Raw genomic sequence first — 23,895 nt, forward strand, 5'->3', positions numbered from 1 at the left:
CTGCCTGGCTTATTTCACTCAACATAATAGTTTCTAGGTCCCTCCATATTGTTGCAAAAGGTAATGTTTCCTTCTTTTTCATGGCTCCATAGTATTGCATTGTGTATATGTACCACAGCTTTTTAATTCACTCGTCCACTGATGAACACTTTGGCTGTTTCCATATCTTTGCTATTGTGAACAAGGCTGCCATAAACATGGAGGTGCATTTCTTTTTTTCATTCGGTGATATGGTGTCCTTGAGATATATTCCTATAAGTGGGATGGCTGGGTCAAAGGGCAGTTCCAGTTTTAATTTTTTGAGGAATCTCCATACTGTTTTCCACAGTGGCTGCACCAGTTTGCATTCCCACCAGCAGTGCAGGAGGGTTCCCTTTTCTCCACATCCTCGCCAGCACTTATTCTGTGTTGTTTTGTTGAAGAGCACCATTCTGGCTGGTGTGAGGTGATATCTCATTGTGGTTTTAATTTGCATTCTCTAATGATTAGTGATGTTGAGCATTTTTTCACATGCCTATTGGCCATGTGTATGTCCTCTTTGGAGAAGTGTCTATTCATTTCTTGTGCCCATTTTTTGATTAGATTGTTTGTCTTCCTGGTGTTGAGTTTTACAAGTTCTTTATAAATTTTGGTTATGAATCCCTTATCAGAGGTATTGTCAAATATGGTCTCCCATTGTGTGGTTTGTCTTTTTATTCTGTTATATTGTGCAAAAGCTTTTTAGTTTGCTATAGTCCCATTGGTTTATCCTGTCTTTTATTTCAGTTGCCTGTGGAGATAAATCAGCAAAGATAATCCTATGATAGATGTCGGTGAGCTTACTGCCTATGTTTTCTTCTAAGATGCTTATGGTTTCATGATTTACATTTAAGTCCTCTATCCATTTTGAGTTTATTTTTGTGCATGGTGTAAGTTGGTGGTCTAGTTTCATTTTTTTGCAGGTAGCTGTCCAGTTTTCCCAACATCATTTGTTAAAGAGACTGTCTTTACTCCATTGTATGTTCTTACCTCCTTTGTCAAATACCAATTGTCCATAAAGCTATGGGTTTATTTCTGGGTTCTCTGTTCTGTTCCATTGATCTATATGCCTGTTCTTATGCCAGTACCAAGATGTTTTGAGTACAGTGGCCTTGTAGTATAACTTGATATCAGGAAGTGTGATACCTTCCACTTTATTCTTCTTTTTCAAGATTGCTGAGGCTATTCATGTTTTTTTTTGGTTCCTAAACTTAAGCTTTATTCATCATAAAATTCATACAACTCTTCATCACTGTCAAAACTTCCACCCATTAGCTTGTCCTCATTTGTGTCTGATGATGGATCACTGTCTTCAGCAAAAACAAGTGCAAAAAAGCAGGAGAAGCAAGTAAAAAAATCTACTACTATATAAGATGCACCCAGTTTTTAGATCCCAATTTTTCCAAAAAATGGTGTGTCTTATATGAGGAGAAATATGGTAGCTTTCAGAATTCTGCAAAACTGTCTGCTAAATCCTTCACTGAATTTTCTGAGGTTCCTTTTTTCCTTTTTTCAGTTTCCTCTTACCTCTTCTTCACTTATATGCTCCTAATCCAGTTTAAACTCTTCCTTAGTAAGTTTCAAAGGTACTACTACCTCAGAGCTCCTCATTGTAAACCCTATCCACACCCAGACCAAAGTTCTTTGCTATCTCAACCAAAGCCTTTTGATTTTTGCAAGTTCTTTATCCATGGAAAGCCTTTGAAGTTATGGATGAACCTCTTGACTATCTTCTTTTATATGCTATTTATACATTCCTTGGCAACATCACCCAAGTACAAGAAAGGTTCTTGATGCCATCATTGATATTATTATATTTCCAGAACTGTACCAATATTTTCTCAGCAATAACATGGGCAAAGGTTTTCCCTTGGGAAGGAGAAGTAGGCCTCTGTGGGGGATCAAAATGGCTATAACTCCTTGATTTACTGCTTGAATCAAAGAGAGGATATTTAGAAAATGGAACACCAGTTTGATTTTAGGATGATCACCAGTAAAACTAAGATGTTCAATAGCATTATCAACAATGAGCAAAATCTTTAAAGGTATGTTATTCCCAAACAGTGCTACATTTCACTGGCACAATTGCAGTTCAGGGGGCATCTTCCTCTGGGAAGAGGAGCTGGGTCATTATGACTTTTCATTGCTTCTGCAGTACAATGCCATGTATGCTAACTAAAATGCTTTATGGCCTTGGGGTTCTCACTGTACCAGATCACAAAGGGTTTCCAGTGGTAGCCTGTGACATTGCCTTCTAGCAAGACTGTTGCCCTGTCTTTAAAAGCCTTGACATCTGGCATTAACTTGGTCTCCTTATGGATAACCCTTAGGCATCTGATTTCAAAACAGGATGGTTTTGTTCATGTTGAATATTTACTCTGGCAAGTAATTTTTTCCTATAATTGGCTTACCTAGAGTTTCTAAGAATTCTTCAGCTGCCTTCACAGTAGCGCTTGGAGACTCATCACTTACTTTCACATTATGTAACAAATAACTAACTATTCTTTATGTTTAAATCACCCAGAGCTAGTAGTATATTCAAAATAGTAGTTGCCTACTGCCATTTCTTTAGTTATTTTATTTATTTATTTTTACAGAGACAGAGAGAGAGAGTCAGAGAGAGGGATAGATAGGGACAGTCAGAAATGGAGAGTGATGAGAAGCATCAATCATCAGTTTTTCATTGTGACACCTTAGTTGTTCATTGATTGCTTTCTCATATGTGCCTTGACCGTGGAGCTACAGCAGTAACTCCTTGCTCGAGCCAGCGACCTTGGGTCCAAGCTGGTGAGCTTTGCTCAAACCAGATGAGCCTGCGCTCAAGCTGGCGACCTCAGGGTCTTCAACCTCTGCATCCCAGTCCAACGCTCTATCCACTGCAACACCACCTGGTCAGGCTACTGCTATTTCTTTTAACATTGCAAACAACCTTTTTAATTTGGCTATGATCATCATGGTGCTGACAGGGATAAGCATTGGTGTCCCTGGTTTTCAATCCAGATCATCAGAAGTTTCCCAATGACAAATATAGGTCTTCTCAAATTATTAATAGTACTGTTGCCTTCAAAGAAGGCAATCCACTAACAGTTTCTATCTCCTTGCTCTTCTTCAAGACTGTAGCTGTGGCAGAAGAGGACATGCTTGACTTGTAAGCAATAACCATAATAATTTTCTACTTTCATAGACCTTAATTACATTTAATTATTATTATTATTGTTATTATTATTATTATTATTACTATTATTAGAGGGAGGCAGGGAGAGAGATAGGAACATGGAGTTGCCCTTGAATGTGCCCTGACTAGGGAATTGAATGAGCAATCTCGGTGTTCTGGGATGACACAGCAACCAACTGAGCTACGTGGCCAGGGCTTAATTCTTTAATTTTAGAAAGACAGAGAGAGGAGTGGAGAGACAGAGGAGGGGAAGGGAAGCATTCACTTGTTGTTCCACTCAGTTGTGCATTCATTGGTTGCTCCCCATGTGTGCCCTGACCAGGGATCATACCCACAATATTGCTGTTTCAGGATGATGCTCTTAACCAACTGAGCTAACTGGCCAGGGCTATGTTTAATTTTGTTTCAGATTAATTAGTAGATATGGTGTCTTATTGACAACATTAGCAGTAAATTTGGTACACTTAGGGGTCATGGTGAATAAAGGAGATAAAATTAAATCAAGCATAAGAGATAGTGATACATCTAAAGAAATGTGATAAATACAATATGTATGAGAATGCTGCCAGAATATCACAGCATACTGTTTTATAGCAAAGTATTTTTTTTTTGTATTTTTCTAAAGCTGGAAACGGGGAGAGACAGTCAGACAGACTCCCGCATGCGCCCGACTGGGATCCACCCGGCACGCCCACCAGGGGCGACGCTCTGCCCACCAGGGGGCGATGCTCTGCCCCTCCCCGGTGTCGCTCTGCCGCGACCAGAGCTACTCTAGCGCCTGGGGCAGAGGCCAAGGAGCCATCCCCAGCGCCTGGGCCATCTTTGCTCCAATGGAGCCTTGGCTGCGGAAGGGGAAGAGAGAGACAGAGAGGAAGGAGGGGGGGTTGGAGAAGCAAATGGCGCTTCTCCTATGTGCCCTGGCCGGGAATCGAACCTGGGTCCCCTGCATGCCAGGCCGACGCTCTACCGCTGAGCCAACCGGCCAGGGCAAGTATTGTATTTTTAATAAATATAAAAATACACTCTAATATAGTGATAGAAATTATAGTATATTAATTTGTAAGCTGTTATATAGTAATATATAAACCAGAGTCTTTCATTAACAAGTTTTATATGCTGTTCATAATGGTTATATGATGTGTTTCTATATGACTGCCAGCACACTAAGTTTCTTTATACCAGCACCATTGCAAGTAAGTATGCTTTGTGCCATGATATCATAACAGGTACAACATATTAGATGAGACAAATTTTTCAGCTCCAATATAAACATTTTTTTAAGTCAAAGGTGGGAGGCAGAAAGTCAGAGACAGACTCCCACATGGGCCCCAACTGGGATCCACTAGGAAAGCCCCCTATCAGGGTAATGCTCTGTCCATATGGGGTCGCTGCTTCGTTGCTCAGCAACAGAGCTATTCAAGCACCTGAGGTGAGGCCATGAGGCCATTCTCAGTGCCTGGGTTCAAACTGCTCAAACCATTTGACCCATGGCTCTGGAGGGGAGAAGAGAGATAGACAGAGGGAGAAAGCAGAGTGGGAGGGGTAGAGAAGCGATGGTAATTTCTTCTGTTTGCCTTGACTGGGAATTAAATCCAAGACATTTACATTCCAGGCTGGTGCTCTCCCACTGAGCCAACCAGCCCGGTCTTATTTTAATCATTATAATCTTATAGGACCACCATTGTATATATTTGAACCAGTGTTGACAGAAATGTTATTATGCAATACATGAGTATATACAGATTCTGCAGTACAAGTTAGAAATCTTATAATGAGATATATTTTTATTAAATGACAGAGAGACAAACAGACAAGAAGGGAGAGATAAGTATCAACTCAGTATGGCACTTTAGTTGTTCATCAATTGCTTTCCTATACATGCCTTGACTCGTGGACTCCAGCCAAGCTGGTGACCCTTTGGTTAAGCCAGTGACCTTGGGCTTCAAGCCAGCAATCTTTCAGCTCAAGCCAATGATTATGTCTATGATCCTACACTTAAGCCAGTAACCACACATTGAAACTGATGAGTCCTTGCTCAAGCTGGTGACCTTGGGGTTTCAAAAGTGGGTCCTCTGTGTCCCAGGCTGATAGTTTATCCACTGTGCCATTGCCTGGTCAGGCTCCATGGTGACTTGGCTCCATGGTGCTGAGGATGGCCTCATGGCCTCACCTCAGGTGCTGAAATAGCTCAATTGCTGTGACTTTCTTATAAAGGATAATTTACATTACATTTCTTTATTGGTTAATTTTTGTTTAAGCAAGAGAGAGAGGTAAAGAAAAAGAGATAGAGAGAAATAATGATCTGTTGTTCCACTTATTTATACATTCATTGGCTGTTCCTATGTAGTCCCTGCTGGGAAATCAAACCCCATAGCCTCAGCATATTGAAATGACACTAACCAATGGAGCAACCCAACCAAACTTAGTTCACATTATTCCTTTTTCTTTTCTTTCTTTCTTTTATTTTTTTAAAATTCTTTTTGAGACAGGCAGGAAGAGAGACAGAAACACCGAGTTGCTCTTGGATGTGCCTTGACGGGGTGGAATCAAACCAGCAGCCTCGGCACTCCAGGAAAATGCTCCAACCAACAAAGCTATTCATCCAGGGCTTAATTTTTTTCATGTACTGATTGATTTTTAGAGAGACAGAGGGAGGAAGGCAGAGAGAAGAAGGGGAAAGGAAGCATTTACTTGTTCCACTCAGTCATGCATTCATTGGTTGCTTCCTATGTTTGCCCTGGCCAAGATTGAAACTGCAAGCTTGTTGTTTTGGGAAATGTTCTTAACTTACTGAGCTAACTGACCACATTATTCTTAAAGAGTTGTATTAATTACTATATGGTATATTCTGAAGTCTTTATTTTCCTTTAAAAATAACCAAAAAAGAAAAAAAAAATAACCAAAAAAGCCTGACCAGGCAGTGATGTAGTGGATAGAGCATCAGCCCAGGATGATGAGGACTCAGGTTTGAAACCCTGAGGTCACCAGCTTGAGTGCAGGATCATAGACATGACCCCATGATTGCTGGCTTGAGCCCAAAGGTTGCTAGATTGAGCAAGTGGTCAATGGATTGGATGGAGGTCCTGGGTCAAGGCATGTATGAGAGGCTAAGGTGCTACAATGAAGAACTGATGCTTCTTATCTCTCTCTATTCCTGTCTCTCCTTTTCTCTTTCTTTGTCTCTTGATCACACACAAAAAAGGAAAAAAACTAAGGAAAAAAATTAATGTTGCCATTTCTTGTTATTTTTCTTATATACCCTTCCCTTTACAATTTCAGTTCTTAGAAGGTAAAGACAGTTTCCTACTTCATGGGAACCATGTGGGCCCATAAGTTAATTAAGAACGTAATCAAAGGCACTTGTGTTATATTTTCACATTCTGACCTTCCAAAAGTTTCAAAAAGTAACTGTTTTAGGTTGTGAAGAAAGAAAGGGGAGAGAGAGAGACAGACAGTGAGGGGCAGAGGAATGCAGGGGATGACCTGAGAAGCTGACTCATCCAGTGCTAGAGGTGGCCATAGCTGGGGAAGGGGCTGATCCTTCCACAAAACAAAAGACTAAAGTGCTTCTGGGTCACAGATGTCCAGACAGCTCTCCAGCTCCAATCAGCACAACAAGACACAGCTAAAAACAAGAAGTGGGGAGGAAGGGAAGTAACTCAGGTCTCCATGGAGATCTGAGACACACCTCCTCCTACTGAAGCTTAGAAAACACCCTGCCCCCAGAAAGAGTAACTAGCAGAAGAGGCCTTCAGAGTCTCAGGTTACAGCCACCGCATTCCTGGATACAGTTTCAAATAAGCCCCCTGCTGAGATCAGTAAACAAGACTATCATCTGTTAATAAAACAAACACATCAAGACTTCAAAGCAGCCCAAATCCAAAGTGGATTACAAATAATAGCTGATGCCAACCCAAGAAGACCTAGAAATAACACAATTGAAAACTGGAGGCAGACAACACCAAGCCTAGACTCAACCAGCTCTACAAATAAAACACACAGACATAATGAGAAGACAGAGAAGTGCAATCTAAATGAAACCACAAGGGAAATCTCCAGGAAATGAACTAGGTGATATGAAAATAACCAAACTTCCAGATGCGAAGTTCAAAATAATGATTATAAGGATGCTTAGGGATCTTACAACAACAATGGATGGTCATTATGAACACCTAAATAAAGAAATAGCAAGTATAAAAAAGGATATTGAAATACCAAAAAGAATCAGTTGGAGATGACAAATACAATATCAGAAATGAAGACCACAATGGAAGAAATTAAAAACAGGATGGATGGAGCTGAGGATGATTCAGCGAGTTGGAGGACAAGTTGAATGAAGGCATGAAAGCGGAGAAGAAAAAAGAAAAGAGACTCAAAAAGTCTGAGGAAACTCTGAGAGAGCTCTGTGACAACATAAAGAAATATAACATCTGCATCATAAGGGTTCCTGAAGAGGAAGAGAAAGAACAAGGGATAGAGATTTGCTCAATCATATCATAGCTAAAAACTTCCCTAAATTAATGCAGGAGAAACTCTCACAAATTCAAGAAGCACAGAGAACTCTATTAAAGAGAAACCCAAAGAAAACTACATCAAGACACATCATAACTAAAATACCAAAGCTAAGTAATAAAGAGAAAATATTAAAAGCTGCTAGAGAAAAAAAAGGCTATCATCTACAAAAGAGCCCCCATAAGGATGACATCAGACTTCTCAACAGAAACACTAGAGGCCAGAAGGGAATGGCAAGAAATATTCAAAGTAATGCAGAACAAGAACCTACAACCAAGACTACTTTATCCAGCAAGGCTATCATTTAAAATTGAAGGAGAAATAAAAAGCTTCCCAGACAAACAAAACTCAAGGAATTTATTACAACCAAACCAATGCTGCAGGAAATGTTAAAGGGCCTGTTGCAAACATATCAAAGTGGGAAAAGAATATAGCAAAAGAGGAATACAGCTTTAGAGAATAAAATGGCAATAAAAAATTACATATCAATAATAATCTTAGGCCCTGGCTGGTTGGCTCAGCGGTAGAGCATCGGCCTAGTGTGCAGAGGACTCGGGTTTGATTCCTGGCCAGGGCACACAGGAGAAGCGCCCATTCGCTTCTCCACCCCTCTGCCGTGCTTTCCTCTCTGTCTCTCTCTTCCCCTCCCACAGCCAAGGCTCCATTGGAGCAAAGATGGCCCGGGCGCTGGGGATGGCTCTGTGGCCTCTGCCTCAGGCGCTAGAGTGGCTCTGGTCACAACATGGCGACGCCCAGGATGGGCAGAGCATCGCCCCCTGGTGGGCAGAGCGTCGTCCCATGGTGGGCGTGCCGAGTGGATCCCGGTCGGGCGCATGCGGGAGTCTGTCTGACTGTCTCTCCCCATTTCCAGCTTCAGAAAAATGAAAAAAAAAATCTTAAATGTAAATGGATTAAATGATCCAATCAAAAGACACAGGGTAGCTGCATGGATAAGTAAACAGGACCCATACATATGCTATCTACAAGAGACACACATTAAAACAAAAGATGCACATAGACTGAAGGTAAAAGAATGGAAAAAAATATTTCATGCAAATGGAAATGAAAAAAAAGCTGGGGTAGCAATACTTATGTCAGACAAAAATGGACTTTCAAACAAAGGATATAGTAAGAGATAAAAAAGGCCATTACATAATGATAATGGGAGCAATCCAACAGGAAGATATAACTATTATAAATATCTATGCACCTAATTTAGGAGCACCTAAGTATATAAAGCAGAGTTTGATGGATATAAAAGGCAAGATCAACAGCATTACTATAATAGTAGGGGATTTCAATACCTCACTAACACCACTAGATAAATTCTCAAGAAAGAAAATTAACAAAGAAACAGCAGACTTAAAAGACACACTAGATCACTTGATTTAATAGATATCTTCAGAACTTTTCACCCTACAGCAGCAGTATATATTCTTTTCAAGTGCTCATGGTACATTCTCTAGGATAGACCACATGTTAGGGCACAAAAGTGGTCTCAACAAATTTAAGAAGATTGAAACCATATCAAGCACTTTCTCTGATCACAATGGCATGAAACTAGAAATCAACCATAACAGGAAAGCTCAAAAATTCTCAAACACATGGAAACTAAATAGCAGGTTGTTAAATAATGAATGGATTAAGAATAATATCAAAGAAGAAATTTAAAAATTCCTAAAAAGAAATGATAATGAGCATCAAACAACTCAAAATTTATGGGACACAGCAAAAGCAGTACTGAGAGAGAAGTTCATAGCACTATACACACACTTTAAAAAGATAGAAAAAGCTCAAATAAACAACTCTCTGCATCTAAAAGAACTTGAAAAAAAAAAAAACCCAGCAAGTAAAGCCCAAATATAGTAGAAGGAAGGAAATTATAAAGATCAGAGCAGAAATAAATGACATAGAGGCTAAAGAAACAATATAGAGGATCAATGAAACTAGGGGCTGGTTCTTAGAAAAGGTAAACAAGATCGATGAACCTTTATCTAGACTCACCAAGAAATAAAGAGGAAGGACTCAAATAAATAAAATTAGAAATGAGAGTGGAGAAATAACAACTCACACAACAGAAATACAAAATATTGTAAGAAAATACTATGAAGAACTGTACACCAAAAAACTAGACAACCTAGATGAAATGGACAAATTCCTTGAAACATACAATCTTCCAAAAATCAATCTGAAAGAATCAGAAAACCTAAACAGACCGATTACAACAAATGAGATTGAAACAGTTATCAAAAAACTTCCAACAAAGAAAAGTCCTGGGCCTGATGGTTTCACAAATGAATTCTACCAAGTATTCAAAGAAGAACTAACTCCTATCCTTCTCAAGCTATTTCAAATAATTCAAGAGGGAGGAAGACTTCCAAACTTTTTTTTATGAGGTAAGTACAATTCTGATTCCAAAACCAGGCAAAGACAACACAAAGAAAGAAAATTAGAGGCCAATATCCTTGATGAATATAGATGCTAAAATCCTCAACAAAACATTAGCAAACTGGATCCAACAATATATGGAAAAAATCATAAACTATGCTCAAGTGGGATTTATTCTGGGGAGTCATGGCTGGTACAATGTTCACAAATCAATCAATGTAATTCATTACATAAACAAAAGGAAGGAGAAAAACCATATGATAATTTCAATAGATGCAGAAAAAGCATTTGATAAAATCCAGCACCCATTCATGATCAAAACTCACAGCAAAGTGGGAATACAGGGAACATACCTCAACATGATAAAAGCCATCTATGAGAAACCCACAGCCAACATCATACTCAATGGGCAAAATTAAAATCAATCCCCTTAAGATCAGGAACAAGGCAGGGGTGCCCCCTTTCACCACTCTTATTCAACATAGTCCTGACAGTGCTAGCCACAGCAATCAGAGAAGAAGAAATAAAGGCATTCAAGTTGGAAAAGAAGAAGTATATCTGTCATTATTTGCAGATGATATAATATTGTATATAGAAAACCCCAAGTCTCAGTCAAAAAAGTACTGGACCTGATAAATGAATTCTGCAAAGTGGCAGGATATAAAATTAATACTCAGAAATCAGAGGCATTTTTATACACCAACAATGAACAGTCAGAAAGAGAAATTAAGGAAACAATCCCCTTCACTATTGCAACAAAAAAATATGAAGTACCTAGGAGTACATTTAACCAAGGAGACTAAAGACTTGTACTAGGAAACTTATAAAACATTTACAAAAGAAATCAAGGAAGATACAAACAAGTGGGAGCATATACCGTGCTCTTGGTTAGGAAGAATAAACATCATTAAAATGTGTATATTACCCAAAGCAATTTATAAATTCAATGCAATACCATTAAATCACCAATGACATACTTTAAAGATATAGATCATATATTCCAACAATTTACATGGAACCAAAAAAGAACAGGAGTAGCCTCAGCAATCTTGAGAAAGAAGAATAAAGTGGGAGGTATCACACTTCTGGATATCAAGTTATACTACAAGGCCATTGTACTAAAAACAACCTGGTAGTGACATAAGAACAGGCATATAGGCCCTGGCCGGTTGGCTCAGTGGTAGAGCGTCAGCCTGGCGTGCAGGAGTCCCAGGTTCGATTCCCGGCCAGGGTACATAGGAGAAGTGCCCATCTGCTTCTCCACCCCTCCCCCTCTCCTTCCTCTCTGTCTCTCTCTTCCCCTCCCACAGCCGAGGCTCCATTGGAGCCAAGTTGTCCAGGGTGCTGAGGACGGCTCTGTGGCCTCTGCCTTAGGTGCTAGAATGGCTCTGGTTGCAACAGAGTGACGCCCCAGATGGGCAGAGCATTGCCCTCTGGTGGGCATGTCGGGTGGATCCCAGTCAGGTGCATGCGGGAGTCTGTCTGACTGCCTCCCCGTTTCCAGCTTTAGAAAAAAAAAAAAAAAAAAAAAAAAAAAAAAAACAAAGAACAGGCATATAGATCAATAGAATAGAACAGAGAACCCAGAAATAAACCCACAGCTCTATGGACAACTGATATTTGACAAGGAGGTAAGGGCATACAATAGAATAAAGACATTTTAAAATTTCTTCTCTTTAATAAATGGTGTTGGAAAAATTGAACAGCTACCTGCAAAAAGATGACATTAGACCACCAACTTACACCATTTACAATAATAAACTCAAAATGGATAACAGATTTAAATGTAAGCCATAAAACCATAAGCATCTTAGAAGAAAACATAGGCAGTAAGCGCACCGACATCTATCGCAGCGATATATTTGCTGATTTATCTTCATGGGCAAGTGAAATAAAAGACAGGATAAACAAATGGGACTATATCAAACTAAAAAGCTTTTGCACAGCCAAAGACAATAACTACAGAACAAAAAGACAAACTACACAATGGGAGAACATATTTAACAATACGTCTGATAAAGGGTTAATAACCAAAATTTATAAGGAACTTGTAAATTTCAACATCAGGAAGACAATTTAATCGAAAAATGGGCACAAGAAATGAATAGACACTTCTCCAAAGAGGACATACAGATGGCCAATAGGCATATGAAAAAATGCTCAACACCACTAATCAATAAATAAATGCAAATTAAAACCACAATGAGATACCACCTCACAGCAGTCAGAATGGTGCTCTTCAACAGAACAATACAGAATAAGTGCTGGCAAGGATGTGGAGAAAAGGGAACCCTCCTGCACTGCTGGTGGGAATGCAGACTGGTGTAGCCTCTGTGGAAAAGAGTATGGAGATTCCTCAAGAATTAAAAAATCGGACTGCCTTTTGACCCAGCTATACCACTGTTAGGAATATACCCTTAGAACACCATAGAACTGTTTCAAAGGGAAAAATGCACCCCCATGTTTATGGCAGCATTGTTCACAATAGCGAAGATTTGGAAAGAGCCCAAGTGTTCATCAGTGGATGAGTGGATTAAAAAGCTTTGGTACAGCCCTGGCCGGTTGTCTCAGCGGTAGAGCGTCGGCCTAGCGTGCGGAGGACCCGGGTTCGATTCCCGGCCAGGGCACATAGGAGAAGCGCCCATTTGCTTCTCCACCCCTCTGCCGCGCTTTTCTCTCTGTCTCTCTCTTCCCCTCCCGCAGCCAAGGCTCCATTGGAGCAAAGATGGCCCGGGCGCTGGGCATGGCTCTGTGGCCTCTGCCTCAGGTGCTAGAGTGGCTCTGGTCGCAATATGGCGACGCCCAGGATGGGCAGAGCATCGCCCCCTGGGGGGCAGAGCACCGCCCCTGGTGGGTGTGCCGGGTGGATCCCGGTCGGGCGCATGCGGGAGTCTGTCTGACTGTCTCTCCCTGTTTCCAGCTTCAGAAAAATGAAAAAAAAAAAAAAAAAATGAAAAAAAAAAAAAAAAGCTTTGGTACATATATACTATGGAATACTACTCAGCCATAATAAATGATGACATCAGATCATTTACAATAACATGGATGGACCTTGACAACTTTATACGGAGTGAAATAAGTAAATCAGAAAAAACTAAAAACTATATGAATCCCATACATCGATGGGACATAAAAATGAGACTCAGAGACATGGACAAGAATGTGATGGTAATGGGGTGGGGGGGTAGTGCGGGGGGTGTGGAGGGGGCTAGGAAGGAGAGGGGGAGGGGGAGGGAAGGGGCACAAAGAAAATCAGATAGAAGGTGACAGAAGACAATTTGACTTTGGGTGAGGGGAATGCAACATAATCAAATGTCAAAATAATCTGGAGATGTTTTTTCTGAACTTATGTACCCTGATTTATAAATGTCATTGCATTAAAATTAATAAAAATAAGATAAAAATATTGTTGCTTCTATGATGTTACTCATTAATTTTTTACAGCACACAGACCCAAACACTTCATGTTTTACCATGAAATCCATCAGCCATTACAGCTTCTGTCTGCAAACACGTGCTGTGATGTCATGCCTATTCACCAGCGATTGGCCAGGAAGTAAGCGCTGTTGTATATCGTCCCAAGCTGGATTGCATGTGAATGTAATGAATAGGTCTGCATGCCAATAGTGATGAACATACACAATTGCATCTTGAGCATATGACATGGACTGCCTGTATATGAAGATGGCAAAATCATTAGTTTCCCAACGTTAGTTGTATTATCGCCCTTTAAAACTGCATTTCTCAAATTAACGTATTCTTCAGAGTGAAGCTTGGTCTGATTCAAACAAATAAATATCAAACATTCTGTTTTGATTTTTGCATACATATCTATGATGTATTGGTGAAACAATTGACGGCATTTCAAAATGTGATTGTCTTTATTATCTCAAATCACTAATCGGTATGAATAATAGTTCATTGCGCTGCATTTCATACTTGTTTTTTTTGCCACTGACTGGATTTATCATCTTAACATTCAAGTGATATCCATTGGCACCATCCCAAAAAAGGATTGGATATTGCAAGCCATGGTAGCATTGATGAGTTTTTGCAAGTTTTTTCAATTGATTGTTTTTTCGATGAAGAACAATATCTCTAGGTTGGAATTAATCTCCAACTATAACAATTGCCACTTTGTCTATAGTTGGAGCATTGAATCTTTGCACATGTTCTCCAGCAGCTGTTCTGTCAGCATGAATAACAATCTTATGTGTATTACATTGCATCATGTCAATTGCTGTTTTGAACAAACACACTAAATTGTTCTTTTCATGAAGAAGCTCTTGCAGTTGGGAAACAATGGACCTTTTTATGCAGGTAGAAATCTTGCAGTGTGCATTCAACTCATTATTGCCATCACCAATGAAATACATTTGTAGGAACTTACGTTGACCATCTGGGAATGGAAGCAGGGATCCAGGTTTTTTTTTTCTTTTTCTTTTTTTTTTTTTGCAGGTTTATGATAAATTTGTCTTTTCACTATGAAAGTTGGCATGAATTGAGCTGTTACAATTTCTGTGCTGAACAACGTCATTTGGAAGTATAAGTTCTATTTCCTGATGTTAGATAGGAAATGGTTTGATTCTGCGGTCTATCCAGCAAGCAAAAGTTTTAATAGCTCTGGCGGTTCTCCAAGTTGAGGCAGTTTAAATTTTCCGGCACATTCCTTTTGTTTCTCCATTAAATTTCAGAGCCTTGCAATAAGGACACACTTCAGTCATAGTGCCAATGAGAACATGCCAGCTCAAACTATAATCATCAGCTAGGTTGCACTGGACTGCAAGGCAACTGTAATCGCGTGATTGCTGAGCACGGAGTTGTGTTTGATGTTGATCTGCTGTTTCTCGTTGACGTCTTTCAGCCACTCTCAGCCTGTCGAGTTCATTCTCTTGAGAACGAATCAGATCTGAAGCTAAGAAATTGGAACATAGCTTTCAAAATAAGTGTCGGTTGGTTTGGGGCATCATCTACCATTCATCAGGACAAACAGTGCAATGCATTGTAAATGATTCTTGGGGGGAGGTGTGGGTATACCCAAGATGTATTCACAGGGTTGGAAAAGCATTCTAAAATTAAGTATACACATTAGCAAGTACTTAAGAGTTGGGGTGTATTTTAATTTTATGCATTTTATCGACAAAAGTCCTATCCTGTATAATCCTAGTTCATATTTTAGTGTGTGTGTGTGTGTGTGTGTGTTTATAGTACATGAATTGTAACTAGTCCACAGGGCTATCAAGAATAAATCTGAGTTCTCAGTCTCCATTTTTTTTACTGGCAAAGTGGTAATGATTGTAATGTTAGTTATAGGATAGTGGTAAAGAAGAAATGAAAATAGTGCATGTAATGTCTGGTACGTAGGAAATGTTCAGCTGTTATCTTTTTTTTTTTTATTTATTCATTTTTAGAGAGTAGAGAGAGAGGGAGAGAGAGAGACAGAGAGAGAGGAGGGGAGAGGAGCTGGAAGCATCAACTCCCATATGTGCCTTGACCAGGCAAGCCCAGGGTTTCGAACCGGCGACCTCAGCATTTCCAGGTCGACGCTTTATCCACTGCGCCACCACAGGTCAGGCTGTTATCTTTGTTGGTATTATTGACACTCTTAAACCAAAAGTTTTAGAATTGTATCACATTGTGGTTCTAAAAATCTATATACAATTTTAAAAACAATTTTAACATATATATAATAAATATATATAAAACAAGGATATATATGTATATATAATTAATATAATATATATGTAAACAGGATATATATGTATATATAATTTTGTACTTATATTATGCCTGTTATAAGAAGTATATAAATATTAACTCATTAATCCTCTTCAAAACTTATGAAACAGGTACTTTTGTTGACACTTTATAGATGAGAAAATTGAGACATTGAGTAGTCAGCCTATCCAAGGTTACATAGGACAGTGGAATTTGAAGCCAAGTGTTCCAATTTCTGAGCCAGTCTGATGAATATTATATGCTGCCTTTGTAATTTCCTTGGGTTATCTTACAAAATAGAGAGGTAGCTATAAGTATGAAAACACCATGAACCATGTAAAGTATAAGAAATCTATGTGTCAGTTGAAGCATAACTACAAATCCTAGGGTAAACAAGCTAACATGATAAGAATTTGGTCCCAAGGAGAAGTTCTGTTGAAGTTAAGCAGGGTTATGTGAGTTCAGTAGTAAAAAACACATGGGAAGGAGTACCTTGGTTCCTCTTATGTATTGGCAACACACAGTTTCTGTTGACAGGCTCACTTGGCAGACATTGAAAGTAGGCACACAGCTGGGATGCAGAAGTCAGGGATTAGATGACTACGTGAGGGTCACCATAATCATTCCCAGACTACTTGGCAAGGAGTAAGCTCTGAAGATGTTGATGTGAGGGTTTCAAGTGATAGTAATGGTCCTGGGTTCTGACCGACCTACCACGCCCTCTCCTTCCTCCTTCCTGATGGTCTGGCTTCATCTCTTCTTGCTGAGTTTCCTTAGGCTATTCCCTAGGGTCTCTTTCAGAGATGGCCAGGGGAAGTGCACATAACTGGAAAACTGAACCAACTTGTTGGACTTGGTCTATTTTTGCCCAGCCTGCCAAATTCAGGAGATTACCAGCTTTCTCAGGATCACCTCCAAACAGGAGGGACCCATAATGCAGTGATCTGATGGGAGTAAATCTCAACCAAGAGGCTTCAGTGAGTCAGCTCATTCCCAGGAACTATCTGCATGTGAACTAATTTAATCCACACTAGATTCTGGGGGGCGGGGGCGGTGGATGGTTATTCTCATCCACAGAAGAGGGAATGGAGAGGGGAAGGCTGAGAACTTGGCAGGGTGACCAGCTCAACATGAGTGGAGGAGCTGGTATTGAGAACTCATTCCCAAGCTGCTGTCCGTTCTCTCTTTTTTCTGCACGATCAACTCAGCATCTTCTTGCCTGTGGCATGCCCGTGCAGTGGCTGCTGTTATATGGCTTATTCCTTGGTGACCCAGGGGAAAAAAGGTTTTAATTACTCCCTGTTGGGGCCTGTAATAAGGTTTATTAATATCAGGTTAGCTACCTGAAAAAGCAGACATGGTAGAAGAAGGAAAAACCAACCGTCGGCCCCTGATCCTTTATACCTGGCCCTGTCAATTCTCTCGCCCTCATCTGGTCATGTCTGCTGCTTGAGTCTCCCATTTATCAGCTCCATCACAACCTTTTGGAATTAATGTTCTGCCCTGCATGTTTCAACTTTGTTCACTGCCTTTCCAGATCCAAAGAATAAGAAAGAAAATTAGCCAATCCATAGAATTCAGGATGTGCGTACATAGCAGAATACACAATTTATTGCATTGAAATATTTGTGTCTTCCTTGAGGCGATCAACTTTGGATGGAAATATCATGCCCTTAATCTGATAATTTCCTTTAGAGCTAATTTGAATGATATTTTATTGCTCACAGGATTGTTAATAAAACCTCATTTCAAAACCTGAGACCCAAGGGGACATCTATCAGGTCTCGGGTTATTTTCCAGTTGATCGTGAAAAAGTTTTGTGTCTTCCAATTTTTAGAGTAGTTTCCAAAGATTCTGACTGTAGAGCTATAAGGGCAAACCGAGTGTCAAAGTGCAGTTCTGAAAGTGTTCAAACATGAGTTTCATTTGAGCACTGCATATAGCGAGCTCACGTGTGCGTGGGTCATGGAATTGTTTACATCATTTGTGAAAGAGTGAGCAGGAAGACAAAGTTAGGTCCAAGCAGGACACAGAAGAATGAAATATGTATTTAGTCAGGGAAAGAAAAAAAATCCGGGCAGCCTTCAAAATCGGATGTGAAATTTATTCATGTTCTGTTAGGCAATAGGATGATAACTTGTAGGGCTGTGTTTCCTACCGGAAAGAATTCACTTACCTCTTTACTGGACAAAACCTTTTTTATCGTATCAATCTTCTACAAGTGAAAGTCTAAGTTTTGCATACTCTGAGCCTAATAAAAAGTAAATATAAACTTTTACCTTGGCTAAAGCAGTGCTGTCCAGTAAGATGGCTTTTAGCCATTTTTAGCCACTGAGCACCTGTAATGTGGCTAGTCTGAATTTAAATGTTCTTCGGCCGTAAATGCACACAAGACTTTGAAAACTTACCATTTCAAAAAAGAAATATACACTATCTTATGTTTTAAGATATTCATTACATGTGGAACTGGTAATTGTTTATATATATTAAGTTGAATAAAATATATTATTTAAATTAATTTCACCTATTTCTTTTTATTTTTTTCAATGTGATTTTAGAAAAGTTAAAATTACATACGTGTGTATGTAACTCATGTGTGTGTGTGTGTGTGTGTGTGTGTGTGAGAGAGAATAGGGTTGCCTTAGACTATCATGTGACCGAAAAGTAGACTTAGACAATTTTCTTTCTTTTTTTTTTTTTTGCATTTTTCTGAAGCTGGAAACGGGAGAGACAGACAGACTCCCGCATGCACCCAACCGGGATCCACCTAGCACGCCCACCAGGGGGCGACGCTCTGCCCACCAGGGTGCGATGCTCTGCCCATCCTGGGCGTCGCCATGTTGCGACCAAGCCACTCTAGCGCCTGAGGCAGAGGCCACAGAGCCATCCCCAGCGCCTGGGCCATCTTTGCTCCAATGGAGCCTTGGCTGCGGGAGGGGAAGAGAGAGACAGAGAGGAAGGCGCGGCGGAGGGGTGGAGAAGCAAATGGGCGCTTCTCCTATGTGCCCTGGCCCGGAATCGAACCCGGGTCCTCTGCACGCTAGGCCGACGCTCTACCGCTGAGCCAACCGGCCAGGGCCTAGACAATTTTCTTACACAGCTTGAAAGGACATGAAGAAATACTTTCACTTAGCTGAGTTTCAGATGGAAAGGGGCTCCTTGCACATATATATAATCAGAACAGAGTGGCATGTTCTTATTTTTATCTTTTCACCAAATTATATTAAAATGATGAAGGTGCTTTAGCTATTTGTGCAGTTTCAATAATTTGTTGTAAATCTTAGACCCAAAGTCACACCGATGGATGGCAGATCTAAAGTGTTTTTTATGGTTGCTAATTCATTCACTACTAATCTTATTAAGCTGTTAATTCCCAAGGACATGATCAGTAGTAGACACAGTTTTCAAATGTTGAACAAATGTTATTCAATGAAACTATGTGGTTATCCTTAGTCCAAAAGAAGATGTCTCCTTTCTCATTCATCACTGAACTTACCTGTATAACCTCTTTTGTAACCTAACATATGGATTCACTGCTTGGAGTGTCTGAGCCAAACAGTAGTCTTGTTGGAAGAAAAAATTGTTTTATTTTAAATTGTGAGTAGTAAAAGAAGCAGGGGGATAATTTTCAAAGCACTGTTTCCCAGAAGAAAGGCTTACTGTTGGCTTATATACACTATTTGGTTAATTATACATTGACTTCTTCTTTGCAGTTGGCTGAACTTATCCGGATTTGGTTAATTACACTTATTTTCTTCTTTGCAGTGAACTAAACTTGGTCAAGTTAATCAGGATGGAGCTGAGTCTGCAAAATACTGTGCTACATTTTAACATTTAGAACAACAAGCATTTAATAAGAACCACTAAGACCTTGAGACCTTTGTCCTATTTCACAATTTCCACTACCAAAATCTAAACCTGACATCTTTTTTGTGTGTGTGACATAGAGACACAGAGAGAGGAACAGATGGAAAGGAAGGGAGAGAGGTGAGAAGCATCAATTCTTCGTTTTGCCTCCCTAATTATTCACTGACTGCTTTCTCACATGTGCCCTAATGGAGGGGCGGGTGTGACAGCAGAGCAAGTGACCCCTTGCTCAAGCCAGAGACATTGGGCTCAAGCCAGCGACCCTGGACTTCAATCCAGCGACCATGGGGTCATGTCCATGATCCTAGGCTCAAGCCAATGACCCCACCCTCAAGCTGGTGAGCCCAGGCTCAGGCCGGCAACCTTGTGGTTTCAAACCTAGGTCCTCTGTGTCCCAGTCCCACTGGCATTCCATTCACTGTGCCAATGCCTGGTCAGGCTATTATCTCACAACCTTAATACATATTTTCATGTAGACATATGCTGGAATGGGAATTTCTGGTAAATTTTAATGTTTATTGGTACTTAGTCCCTAAATATAAAATATTATATTAAATTTTATTAAATATTACATTACAGGTGGTTACTAAACCATTCCCTTCAAGAATAAATTGCAATTGCTCCGAACCAAGGCCACAATATGAAGTAACAAAACAAGATGGTAAGACAGCTTTTACAATGGAATATATAAGTCCAGGTTTAGGAGGGATGGAAAAAAATGGACTCACCAACAAAAAATGGTATAATAATTTATATGTCTAGTACTTTCCCTGTATTTCTTTTTTTAAATTTGCCATTCATACTTTCATTTCAAATCAAATCGTCTTTTAAGCAAAGTGTCTCTTATTAAAGACAGTAGCTTTATTTCTATCTATATCTTTCCATATCTAACTGAAAGAGAAGTGGTATCTTTCAGTTACCACTTATAGGGTGTCCTTCTATATGATGCCTTGTGTTAGATGTTGTTACTGAAGAAACATAGAATTTTCATGTGCTGGAATTTACCTCTTTATTGCAGCATACAAAAATAAATAAATAAACAAATAAATAAATAAATGCTCTTTTTCTTTGAAAAGATCATCTCAGTGTCCCTCACTACCACGTCTATTAGGGCACTTCGCAGGCAGGCATAGTGGGTCTTCCTTCTTTCCTTATTATGCCTATTCTTCAGCATCATACCCCCTGCCTTGCACAACGCAGAAGGAAACCTGAGAGCTTTTTAAAAACAGCCTAAATTCTCGCCGTGGGAAAGTGAAAAGTGTGCCCCGCCTCTGTCTATGAAAAGAGGGATTTGATGAAGAGTTTCAGTTCAAATTAAAGATTTAAATCTCTAACCCGCCACCACCCAGGACCCCTAAGGAACTTATAATCCCCCTCCCATCTCTCTCTGACTGCTTTGGGTTGGCCCAGAACCCGGTCCCTGTCCCCAGTTCCCATGGGTCTGTACACAGAATTCAGAGGACCTGTGTTACTTCCCTTGCAAAGAAACAGAATTATAGTAAAAATGTAAGTGAAAACCACTTTCTTTCTTTTTCTTTTCTGAAGTTGGAAACGGGGAGGCAGTCAGACTCCCGCATGTGCACGACTGGGATCCACCCGGCATGCCCACACGGGGCGATGCTATGCCCATCTGAGGCGTTGCTCTGCTGCAACCAGAGCCACTCTAGCACCTGAGGCAGAGGCCACAGAGCTATCCTCAGCGCCCTGGCCATTTTTTGCTCCAATGGAGCCTCGGCTGTGGGAGGGGAAGAGAGAGACAGAGAGGAAGGAGAGGGGGAGGGGTGGAGAAGCAGATGGGTGCTTCTCCTGTGTGCCCTTCTAGGAATCAAACCTGGGACTCCTACACGCCAGGCCGACGCTCTACCACTGAGCCAACCCGTCAGGGCCTGAAAACCACTTTCTTTTTGTCCCCTAACGAAGGTAAACATGTACCCAACAAACCCTGAGAAAAAGAACTTTCGGGAGTGAAGGAGCGAACAAATAATGTACAAGAAAAACAGAAAGTGGTCTCTGACTGCCTTGCAGTTCCCTCGGAGTTGGGGGAGTTGGGGACTCCTGGACGTGATGTCTTTGCGTTTATGGGAAAAATAAATGCAGAGCATGAGGCCTGAGGCTTCTTAGATTGTTTCCTGACAAAATCCGGGCGACTTGGTGCAGGGGCATTTTGATATTTTGCCCCTTTTGTGAAGTGGAGCAAACACAACTTGGGCACAGAGCGGTGGCACAGAGCCTGCCACAGGAGGGCGGCGGGAGCACCAATCAGCTCTCTCTCTCTCTCTCTCTCTCTCTCTCTTTCTCTCTCGCCACTGCCAGCACCGCGCCCCCTGTGGAGAAGATCCCGGGTGAAGAAGAAGGTGGCCAAGAAGTCTGCTGGGGTGCGCCACAAGGCGTCCGGGCCCCCGGTGTCCGAGCTCATCACCAAAACCATGGGTGCCTCCAAGGAGCGCGGTGGTGTCTTGGTGGCCGCGCTCAAGACGACGCTCGTGGCTGCGGGCTACGACGTGGACAAGAACAGCCACATCAAGCTGGGTCTCAAGAGTCTGGTGAGCAAAGGCACCATGGTGCAGACCAAGGGCACCAGCGCCTCGGGCTTCTTCCTTCAAGCTCAACAAGAAGGCTTCCTCCGGAGAGGCTGAGCCCAAGGTAAAAAAGGCGGGTGCCGCCAAACCCAAGCAGACTGCTGGGGTGGCCAAGAAGCCCGTGAGATCGGCTACCCCAATGAAGAGCGCCAAGAAGAACCCTGAAGAAGGCGAAGAAGCCGGCGGTGGCTGCTGTGGCCAAAAAGGTGGCCAGGAGTCCAAAGAGAGCTAAGGCTGCCAACCCCAAGAAGGTCGCCAAGAGCACAGTGAAGGCTGTGAAGCCCAAGGCCGCCCAGTCCCAAAAGGCTGCACTCAAAAAGAAGCAGGTTGCTGAGAGTCTGCTTCTAAAAATCCAAAAAGGTTCTTTTTAGAGTCGCCATTTATCTCAAAAAAAAAAAAAAAAAAAGGCTGTACACTCCTCCCCGACTTGTCCTGTTTCTCCTGTTAGCTTCTTAGGTAGTGTCCTTCAAGAGTCCTTGGAGGCCGTGGCCCGTTGTCTCAGCGGTAGAGTGTCGGCCTGGCGTGTGGGGGACCCAGGTTCGATTCCCGGCCAGGGCACATAGGAGAAGCGCCCATTTGCTTCTCCACCCCACCCCCTCCTTCCTCTCTGTCTCTCTCTTCTCCTCCCGCAGCCAAGGATCCATTGGAGCAAAGATGGCCCGGGCGCTGTGGATGGCTCCTTGGCCTCTGCCCCAGGCGCTAGAGTGGCTCTGGTCTCGGCAGAGCGACGCCCCAGAGGGGCAGAGCATCGCCCCCTGGTGGGCGTGCCGGGTGGATCCTGGTCGGGTGCATGCGGGAGTCTGACTGTCTCTCCCTGTTTCCAGCTTCAAAAAAAAAAAAAAAAAAGAGTCCTTGGAGATGGCCTCCTGGGAAAGGTATTCAGTGGGACCTGCTGTGAGGTGAACACCTGGACCATTCCCATGGGAAAAGGGGTTGCAGTGAAGACACAGCCCGGCCCATCTCTAAGATTTGTTCCCTGCCTCTTGTGTTCAGCTGGACTCCGCCATGCTAGAGTGCCTGCTGGCCGAGATCCCGGAGCTATTCCAGCGGGAGTGTACAATTTTGAATAAGCTTTTAGAAAGACAGCCCTGGCCGGTTGGCTCAGTGGGTAGAGCGTCGGCCTGGCGTGCAGAGGTCCTGGGTTCGATTCCTGGCCAGGGCACACAGGAGAAGCGCCCATCTGCTTCTCCACCTCTCCCCCTCTCCTTCTTCTCTTTCTCTCTCTTCCCCTCCCGCAGCCGAGGCTCCACTGGAGCAAAGTTGGCCCAGGCTCTGAGGATGGCTCCATGGCCTCTGCCTCAGGCGCTAGAATGGCTCTGGATGTGGCAGAGTGACTCCCCAGATGGGCAGAGGATCGCCCCCTGGTGGGCATGCCGAGTGGATCCCAGGGTGCATGCAGGAGGCTGTCTGACTGCCTCACCATTTCCAACTTCCACCCCATGCCTGAGGACATGAAAAGAATTCTGGAATAATACCAGCCACTTCCTTAGTCTTGAGGATATGCTACGAAGTCATTTAGAAGTCCCGCCTGCTCGCGGGTTGGCACACTCCTCCAACCCATGATTTTCGGCGTGGATTTATTGGACAGTGGCCCGTCCTATCTCATTTGTGTAAGTGTTGAGTTGAATTTGCTCTTTT

General features: G+C 41.7%; 1 pseudogene; it reads left to right on the forward strand.

Moving 5' to 3' along the window:
* Positions 1-13,215: 13,215 nt before the first annotated feature.
* Positions 13,216-22,628, forward strand: LOC136386883 (histone H1.2-like; annotated as a pseudogene).
* Positions 22,629-23,895: the final 1,267 nt, after the last annotated feature.

Source organism: Saccopteryx leptura, unplaced genomic scaffold (assembly GCF_036850995.1).
Source record: "Saccopteryx leptura isolate mSacLep1 unplaced genomic scaffold, mSacLep1_pri_phased_curated manual_scaffold_18, whole genome shotgun sequence".
Taxonomy (NCBI): domain Eukaryota; kingdom Metazoa; phylum Chordata; class Mammalia; order Chiroptera; family Emballonuridae; genus Saccopteryx; species Saccopteryx leptura.